We start from the raw sequence: 9,242 nt of genomic DNA on the forward strand, positions 1-9,242 counted from the left end.
ATCCTCCTGCCGGCCTGGTGAGGAAGGGGGAGACACGCACGCGGGCAGCCTGAATGGTTGCCCACCGGCAGCCGCGTGCGCGCTTCTTCCTCGGCCGTAGGAGTATTGCGGGGCCCCTGGAGGACCAGGATCGGGGTGATCGAGAGGCAGGGAGGCCGCAGCCTACGGGGAGACGAGCTCCACAGCGAAACCTAACACGGAGCGTGTGACCCCTCTCTCTAGCCGGGGAGCTAGAGGACCGGGACGCGTCTGAATTTAGGAAGACGGAGGTGACCAGGGCCACCTTCGAACCTCCAACCGCGGTCTTGCCCATTACAGGCACAGTCCGAATGATGGGAATAGCGACCCTCAGACAGGCGTAGCCCTGGGATGAACCCAGGGCCGCAATGTGCGTTCGAAGTGTCGATGATCAATGTGTCCTGCAATTCACATTAGTTCTCGCAGCTGGCTGCGTTCTTCATCGACGCACGAGCCGAGTGATCCACCGCTAAGAGTTGTACTCTTGGTTTTTTCGTGAGAGGCACCAAACATGATAAATGGTTTTTACCATTTTTCAAGTGACGGGCGCCCCGCCGTAGTGCCTGACCCGAGGGACAGGCACCCGAGCACGGGGTCTTTAAACCCGCAGCCCTCTGCGGGCCCCCTCCACACTCGGCACCCGCCCTGTCCGTCTCGGAGGACTGGGTGAGCACGCGTAGCAACGGGGTGTTGGAAAGGGGTGTGTGAATACTGAAGGACCCAGAGGCCTACCTCGTCACCGCCCGCCATGCTCCCAGGAAGGGAGGAGCACTCGTAGCGCTGCCCGAGGTGAGCTTGGGAGCTACAGCACACAGTGAACCCCTCTCCTCACCCGCCGCCCGCCATGTCCACCCCTCCCTGCGGAGAGGAGCACGCGTAGCACCGGGGTGTGGAGGGTGTGAAGACTAAAGCCACCAGGGGGACCACCCAGTCAGCGTCCGCCATGTCTCCAGTACAGGAGAGCACTCGTAGCGCTGCCTGAGGCGGGGTTGATGAGCTAGAGTCCACACGTGGCCCTCCCCATCACCGCCCGCCATGCCTCCGGTAAGGGAGAGCACTCGTAGCGCTGTATGGGGTTGGTTCGAAGACTAGTAGGTACCCGTCACCCGACGAAAAATGGAAGGCAACGGCCACACACGCGCAACCGCTTTGACGACGTCTGAGCCCAGGAAGACAAAGGTGGCGTGAGCCTCCTGCGAACCTCCCAACGCGGGTCTGGTCCTTTACGGGCACAGTCCCGATTTATAGCAACAGACGTAGGGTGCGTGGTGGTGCCGTGAGCCTGAGGTCACCGAATGTGGAAAACCCCACGCACGCCGACAGAGAGAGAGGGCCTCGCGGCCCAGACTCACGCCATTGTGCGTGTGGAAACCGGCCGTAACCGTGTTTTTTAGCGCTTCGCACGAGCCAGAGAGTACCGAGGAGGTGCGCTCGAGATGGGGGGCTGTTTGGAGAGAACAGACCAGCTTGCGCCATCGCTGTTCAGGCGTTAAACATATGATGATCTCCAGTCCGGTACCGAAGCGCACAACCCTTTCCCCAGAGGCCCGAGGAGACGCACAGAGGCTGGGAGGAGGCGCGCCGGGCGGCGCTACCCGTTAATGATCCTTCCGCAGGTTCACCTACGGAAACCTTGTTACGACTTTTACTTCCTCTAGATAGCGCTTTCGCATCCCACTTCCAATCTACTAAACTGCTTCTGCCGGACACTGCGCGCAGAAGTCCCGGGATTTTTGCCAGCCGGTCCGATGGGTCAGGGCACATCCTGGGGACGCCCCGACGCGTGTCAAAGTGTCGCGGAGCGTCTAGCCCCCCCACGAGGCGGGCAATGAATTATTGAAAAACGGGCATTTTTCGCGCGATACGCAGTTTGGCCACAGAGTGGAGCACATCCAAGTAAATTGGAAGTGGGATTGGTAAGTAACAAAAAGCCCACTTCCAATCTATTCTATTATGTAGATTATTATGGGATGCCCGTTCAATTAGATTGCAAGTGGGATGTTTTGTGATTACCGATCCCACTTCCAATCTATTTCAGCTATTATGGGATGCCTATTCAAATAGATTGCTATTGGGATGTTTTGTGATTACCGATCCCACTTCCAATCTATTTCAGCTATTATGGGATGCCTATTCAAATAGATTGCTATTGGGATGTTTTGTGATTACCAGTCCCACTTCCAATCTATTTCCATTATTATGGGATGCCTATTCAAATAGATTGCAAGTGGGATGTTTTGTGATTACCAATCCCACTTCCAATCTATTTCCATTATTATGGGATGCCTATTCAAATAGATTGCTATTGGGATGTTTTGTGATTACCAATCCCACTTCCAATCTATTTCAGCTATTATGGGATGCCTATTCAAATAGATTGCTATTGGGATGTTTTGTGATTACCGATCCCACTTCCAATCTATTTCCATTATTATGGGATGCCTATTCAAATAGATTGCAAGTGGGATGTTTTGTGATTACCAATCCCACTTCCAATCTATTCCCATTATTATGGGATGCCTATTCAAATAGATTGCAATTGGGATGTTTTGTGATTACCTATCCCACTTCCAATCTATTTCCATTATTATGGGATGCCTATTCAAATAGATTGCTATTGGGATGTTTTGTGATTACCAGTCCCACTTCCAATCTATTTCCATTATTATGGGATGCCTATTCAAATAGATTGCAAGTGGGATGTTTTGTGATTACCAATCCCACTTCCAATCTATTTCCATTATTATGGGATGCCTATTCAAATAGATTGCTATTGGGATGTTTTGTGATTACCAATCCCACTTCCAATCTATTTCAGCTATTATGGGATGCCTATTCAAATAGATTGCTATTGGGATGTTTTGTGATTACCAATCCCACTTCCAATCTATTTCCATTATTATGGGATGCCTATTCAAATAGATTGCTATTGGGATGTTTTGTGATTACCGATCCCACTTCCAATCTATTTCCATTATTATGGGATGCCTATTCAAATAGATTGCAAGTGGGATGTTTTGTGATTACCAATCCCACTTCCAATCTATTTCCATTATTATGGGATGCCTATTCAAATAGATTGCTATTGGGATGTTTTGTGATTACCAATCCCACTTCCAATCTATTTCCATTATTATGGGATGCCTATTCAAATAGATTGCAAGTGGGATGTTTTGTGATTACCAATCCCACTTCCAATCTATTTCCATTATTATGGGATGCCTATTCAAATAGATTGCAATTGGGATGTTTTGTGATTACCTATCCCACTTCCAATCTATTTCAGCTATTATGGGATGCCTATTCAAATAGATTGCTATTGGGATGTTTTGTGATTACCTATCCCACTTCCAATCTATTTCAGCTATTATGGGATGCCTATTCAAATAGATTGCAATTGGGATGTTTTGTGATTACCTATCCCACTTCCAATCTATTTCAGCTATTATGGGATGCCTATTCAAATAGATTGCAATTGGGATGTTTTGTGATTACCAATCCCACTTCCAATCTATTTCAGCTATTATGGGATGCCTATTCAAATAGATTGCTATTGGGATGTTTTGTGATTACCTATCCCACTTCCAATCTATTTCAGCTATTATGGGATGCCTATTCAAATAGATTGCAATTGGGATGTTTTGTGATTACCTATCCCACTTCCAATCTATTTCAGCTATTATGGGATGCCTATTCAAATAGATTGCAATTGGGATGTTTTGTGATTACCGATCCCACTTCCAATCTATTTCCACTATTATGGGATGCCTATTCAAATAGATTGCAATTGGGATGTTTTGTGATTACCTATCCCACTTCCAATCTATTTCAGCTATTATGGGATGCCTATTCAAATAGATTGCAATTGGGATGTTTTGTGATTACCGATCCCACTTCCAATCTATTTCCACTATTATGGGATGCCTATTCAAATAGATTGCAATTGGGATGTTTTGTGATTACCTATCCCACTTCCAATTTATTTCCATTATTATGGGATGCCTATTCAAATAGATTGCAATTGGGATGTTTTGTGATTACCTATCCCACTTCCAATCTATTTCAGCTATTATGGGATGCCTATTCAAATAGATTGCAATTGGGATGTTTTGTGATTACCTATCCCACTTCCAATCTATTTCAGCTATTATGGGATGCCTATTCAAATAGATTGCAATTGGGATGTTTTGTGATTACCGATCCCACTTCCAATCTATTTCCACTATTATGGGATGCCTATTCAAATAGATTGCTATTGGGATGTTTTGTGATTACCTATCCCACTTCCAATCTATTTCTAGTATTATGGGATGCCTATTCAAATAGATTGCTATTGGGATGTTTTGTGATTACCGATCCCACTTCCAATCTATTTCCACTATTATGGGATGCCTATTCAAATAGATTGCAAATGGGATGTTTGGCCACTACCCACCCAGGTGGGCGTGTACAAGTTCAGGAATTATGGGTAGGAGCACAGGAAGAGAACCGAATGTCGTAGGGGTCCGAAACTTGGTGGGGGGGTAGTGTGGGACCCCTCAAACAACATATTGAAGCCCCGCCCCCAAAAGTGGGCGTGGCCGGAAGTAGGTGTTCCCATTGGCCGATCGGCTTGAAACTTGATAGGTGGGTAGTGTGGGACCCCTAAAACAACATATTGAAGCCCCGCCCCCCAAAAGTGGGCGTGGCCGGAAGTAGACAGGAAGTAGGTGTTCCCATGGTCCGATTGGCTTGAAACTTGATAGGGGGGTAGTGTGGGACCCCCTAAACAACATATTTAAGCCCCGCCCCCAAAAGTGGGCGTGGCCGGAAGTAGGTGTTCCCATTGGCCGATCGGCTTGAAACTTGATAGGTGGGTAGTGTGGGACCCCTAAAACAACATATTGAAGCCCCGCCCCCCAAAAGTGGGCGTGGCCGGAAGTAGACAGGAAGTAGGTGTTCCCATGGTCCGATTGGCTTGAAACTTGATAGGGGGGTAGTGTGGGACCCCCTAAACAACATATTTAAGCCCCGCCCCCAAAAGTGGGCGTGGCCGGAAGTAGGTGTTCCCATGGTCCGATCGGCTTGAAACTTGATAGGTGGGTAGTGTGGGATCCCTAAAACAACATATTGAAGCCCCGCCCCCCAAAAGTGGGCGTGGCCGGAAGTAGACAGGAAGTAGGTGTTCCCATGGGCCGATTGGCTTGAAACTTGGTGGGGGGGTAGTGTGGGACCCCCTAAACAACATATTGAAGCCCCGCCCCCAAAAGTGGGCGTGGCCGGAAGTAGGTGTTTTATGGTCCGATCGGCTCGAGACTTGATGGGGGAGTAGTGTGGGGCCCCTAAAACAACATATTTAAGCCCCGCCCCCAAAAGTGGGCGTGGCCGGAAGTTGTAGTTCCCATGGGCCAATCGGCTCGAAACTTTGCAGGGGAGTTCCGTTAGATAGCACAAACAACATATTAAAAGCTCGTGTCCGTAGGTGGTCGGGAAGTCGAAAAACGAACCAGGAAGTGGAACAGGAAGTGACTTTCCCGAGGTCGTAGGGTCATGAAATTTCATAGGGGATGTCTGGGAGGGCTTTGGAACAACATACTGTAAGCACGGGTCCGAAAGCCAAGCGGAATTTTCACACCACAAACCCAAACTCTATCACGTCCCACTTCCAATCTATTTCCATGTGTCAAATAGATTGGAATTGGGATGCCATTCAAATACATTGACTTAAAGTATTTTAATTTAAATAAATGACTAAAACACTTCAAAAACCATTTATTCATGTTCCCCATGTCTGGTTTATGCAAGCTGAGTGGTCAGAGTTTTGAAATTTCACTGTCCAATACCCCACTATTTTGATGACTTGAATAAATTGGAAGTGGGATCTCCAGATCTCAGCTTTGGAACATGATAGCACGATTCTTTTACCACTCCTCTCTAAGTTTGAGTCCTCCTAACTCACTGTGTGAGTTTGGTGAAGTTTGCAGAAAGTCAAAATTTTGCCTCAAAAAAACTCACAGGGGTACCCCTTAGAGTTTTTTTGAGCCAAAATTTTGACTTTCTGCAATCTTCTCCAAACTCACACAGTGAGTCAGGCACACCTAAACTTAGTGCTGAGCATTGAAATTTTCAAGCTATGTCATTCTGAAGCTGAGATATAGAGATCCCACTTCCAATTTATTCAAGTCATCAAAATAGTGGGGTATTGGACAGTGGAATTTCAAAACTGTGACCACTCAGTTTGCATCAGACAGGCATGGGGAGTATGGATAAATGGTTTTCTAAGCTTAAAATAAGTGTTTTGTAAATTAACTTATACTGTTTTTTTATTGCATCCCAATTCCAATCTATTTGACACATTGAAATAAATTGGAAGTGGGATCCCATTCAAATAGATTGGAAGTGGGACGTTGCGTACTTACCGATCCCAATTCCAATCTATTTCAATGGGACCCCATTCAAATAGATTGGAAGTGGGACGTTGCGTACTTACCGATCCCAATTCCAATCTATTTCAATGGGGTCCTATTCAAATAGATTGGAAGTGGGACGTTGCGTACTTACCGATCCCAATTCCAATCTATTTCAATGGGGTCCTATTCAAATAGATTGGAAGTGGGACGTTGCGTACTTACCGATCCCAATTCCAATCTATTTCAATGGGAGCCCATTCAAATAGATTGGAAGTGGGACGTTGCGTACTTACCGATCCCAATTCCAATCTATTTCAATGGGACCCCATTCAAATAGATTGGAAGTGGGACGTTGCGTACTTACCGATCCCAATTCCAATCTATTTCAATGGGGTCCTATTCAAATAGATTGGAAGTGGGACGTTGCGTACTTACCGATCCCAATTCCAATCTATTTCAATGGGGTCCTATTCAAATAGATTGGAAGTGGGACGTTGCGTACTTACCGATCCCAATTCCAATCTATTTCAATGGGAGCCCATTCAAATAGATTGGAAGTGGGACGTTGCGTACTTACCGATCCCAATTCCAATCTATTTCAATGGGGTCCTATTCAAATAGATTGGAAGTGGGACGTTGCGTACTTACCGATCCCAATTCCAATCTATTTCAATGGGGTCCTATTCAAATAGATTGGAAGTGGGACGTTGCGTACTTACCGATCCCAATTCCAATCTATTTCAATGGGGTCCTATTCAAATAGATTGGAAGTGGGACGTTGCGTACTTACCGATCCCAATTCCAATCTATTTCAATGGGAGCCCATTCAAATAGATTGGAAGTGGGACGTTGCGTACTTACCGATCCCAATTCCAATCTATTTCAATGGGACCCCATTCAAATAGATTGGAAGTGGGACGTTGCGTACTTACCGATCCCAATTCCAATCTATTTCAATGGGGTCCTATTCAAATAGATTGGAAGTGGGACGTTGCGTACTTACCAATCCCAATTCCAATCTATTTCAATGGGAGCCCATTGAAATAGATTGGAAGTGGGACGTTGCGTACTTACCGATCCCAATTCCAATCTATTTCAATGGGACCCCATTCAAATAGATTGGAAGTGGGACGTTGAGTACTTACCGATCCCAATTCCAATCTATTTCAATGGGGTCCTATTCAAATAGATTGGAAGTGGGACGTTGCGTACTTACCGATCCCAATTCCAATCTATTTCAATGGGGTCCTATTCAAATAGATTGGAAGTGGGACGTTGCGTACTTACCAATCCCAATTCCAATCTATTTCAATGGGAGCCCATTCAAATAGATTGGAAGTGGGACGTTGCGTACTTACCGATCCCAATTCCAATCTATTTCAATGGGACCCCATTCAAATAGATTGGAAGTGGGACGTTGCGTACTTACCGATCCCACTTCCAATCTATTTCAATGGGAGCCCATTCAAATAGATTGGAAGTGGGACGTTGCGTACTTACCGATCCCACATCCAATCTATTTCAATGGGACCCCATTCAAATAGATTGGAAGTGGGACGTTGCGTACTTACCGATCCCAATTCCAATCTATTTCAATGGGACCCCATTCAAATAGATTGGAAGTGGGACGTTGCGTACTTACCGATCCCAATTCCAATCTATTTCAATGGGAGCCCATTCAAATAGATTGGAAGTGGGACGTTGCGTACTTACCGATCCCACTTCCAATCTATTTCAATGGGAGCCCATTCAAATAGATTGGAAGTGGGACGTTGCGTACTTACCGATCCCACTTCCAATCTATTTCAATGGGAGCCCATTCAAATAGATTGGAAGTGGGACGTTGCGTACTTACCGATCCCAATTCCAATCTATTTGAATGGGGTCCTATTGAAATAGATTGGAAGTGGGACGTTGCGTACTTACCGATCCCAATTCCAATCTATTTGAATGGGGTCCTATTGAAATAGATTGGAAGTGGGACGTTGTGTACTTACTGATCCCACTTCCAATCTATTTGAATGGGAGCCCATTCAAATAGATTGGAAGTGGGACGTTGCGTACTTACCGATCCCAATTCCAATCTATTTCAATGGGAGCCCATTCAAATAGATTGGAAGTGGGACGTTGCGTACTTACCGATCCCACTTCCAATCTATTTCAATGGGAGCCCATTCAAATAGATTGGAAGTGGGACGTTGCGTACTTACCGATCCCAATTCCAATCTATTTCAATGGGAGCCCATTCAAATAGATTGGAAGTGGGACGTTGCGTACTTACCGATCCCACTTCCAATCTATTTCAATGGGAGCCCATTCAAATAGATTGGAAGTGGGACGTTGCGTACTTACCGATCCCAATTCCAATCTATTTCAATGGGAGCCCATTCAAATAGATTGGAAGTGGGACGTTGCGTACTTACCGATCCCAATTCCAATCTATTTCAATGGGAGCCCATTCAAATAGATTGGAAGTGGGACGTTGCGTACTTACCGATCCCAATTCCAATCTATTTCAATGGGACCCCATTCAAATAGATTGGAAGTGGGACGTTGCGTACTTACCGATCCCAATTCCAATCTATTTCAATGGGGTCCTATTCAAATAGATTGGAAGTGGGACGTTGCGTACTTACCAATCCCAATTCCAATCTATTTCAATGGGAGCCCATTGAAATAGATTGGAAGTGGGACGTTGCGTACTTACCGATCCCAATTCCAATCTATTTCAATGGGACCCCATTCAAATAGATTGGAAGTGGGACGTTGAGTACTTACCGATCCCACTTCCAATCTATTTCAATGGGAGCCCATTCAAATAGATTGGAAGTGGGA

The 9,242-nt window shown here is 45.8% G+C and overlaps 1 non-coding gene across 1 annotated transcript; it reads right to left on the reverse strand.

Moving 5' to 3' along the window:
- Positions 1-342: 342 nt before the first annotated feature.
- LOC143493331 (5.8S ribosomal RNA) lies at positions 343-496 on the reverse strand. The gene has a single exon (XR_013125400.1). It is a non-coding gene; the product is annotated as a 5.8S ribosomal RNA (ribosomal RNA).
- Positions 497-9,242: the final 8,746 nt, after the last annotated feature.

Source organism: Brachyhypopomus gauderio, unplaced genomic scaffold, assembly GCF_052324685.1.
Source record: "Brachyhypopomus gauderio isolate BG-103 unplaced genomic scaffold, BGAUD_0.2 sc84, whole genome shotgun sequence".
NCBI lineage: Eukaryota > Metazoa > Chordata > Actinopteri > Gymnotiformes > Hypopomidae > Brachyhypopomus > Brachyhypopomus gauderio.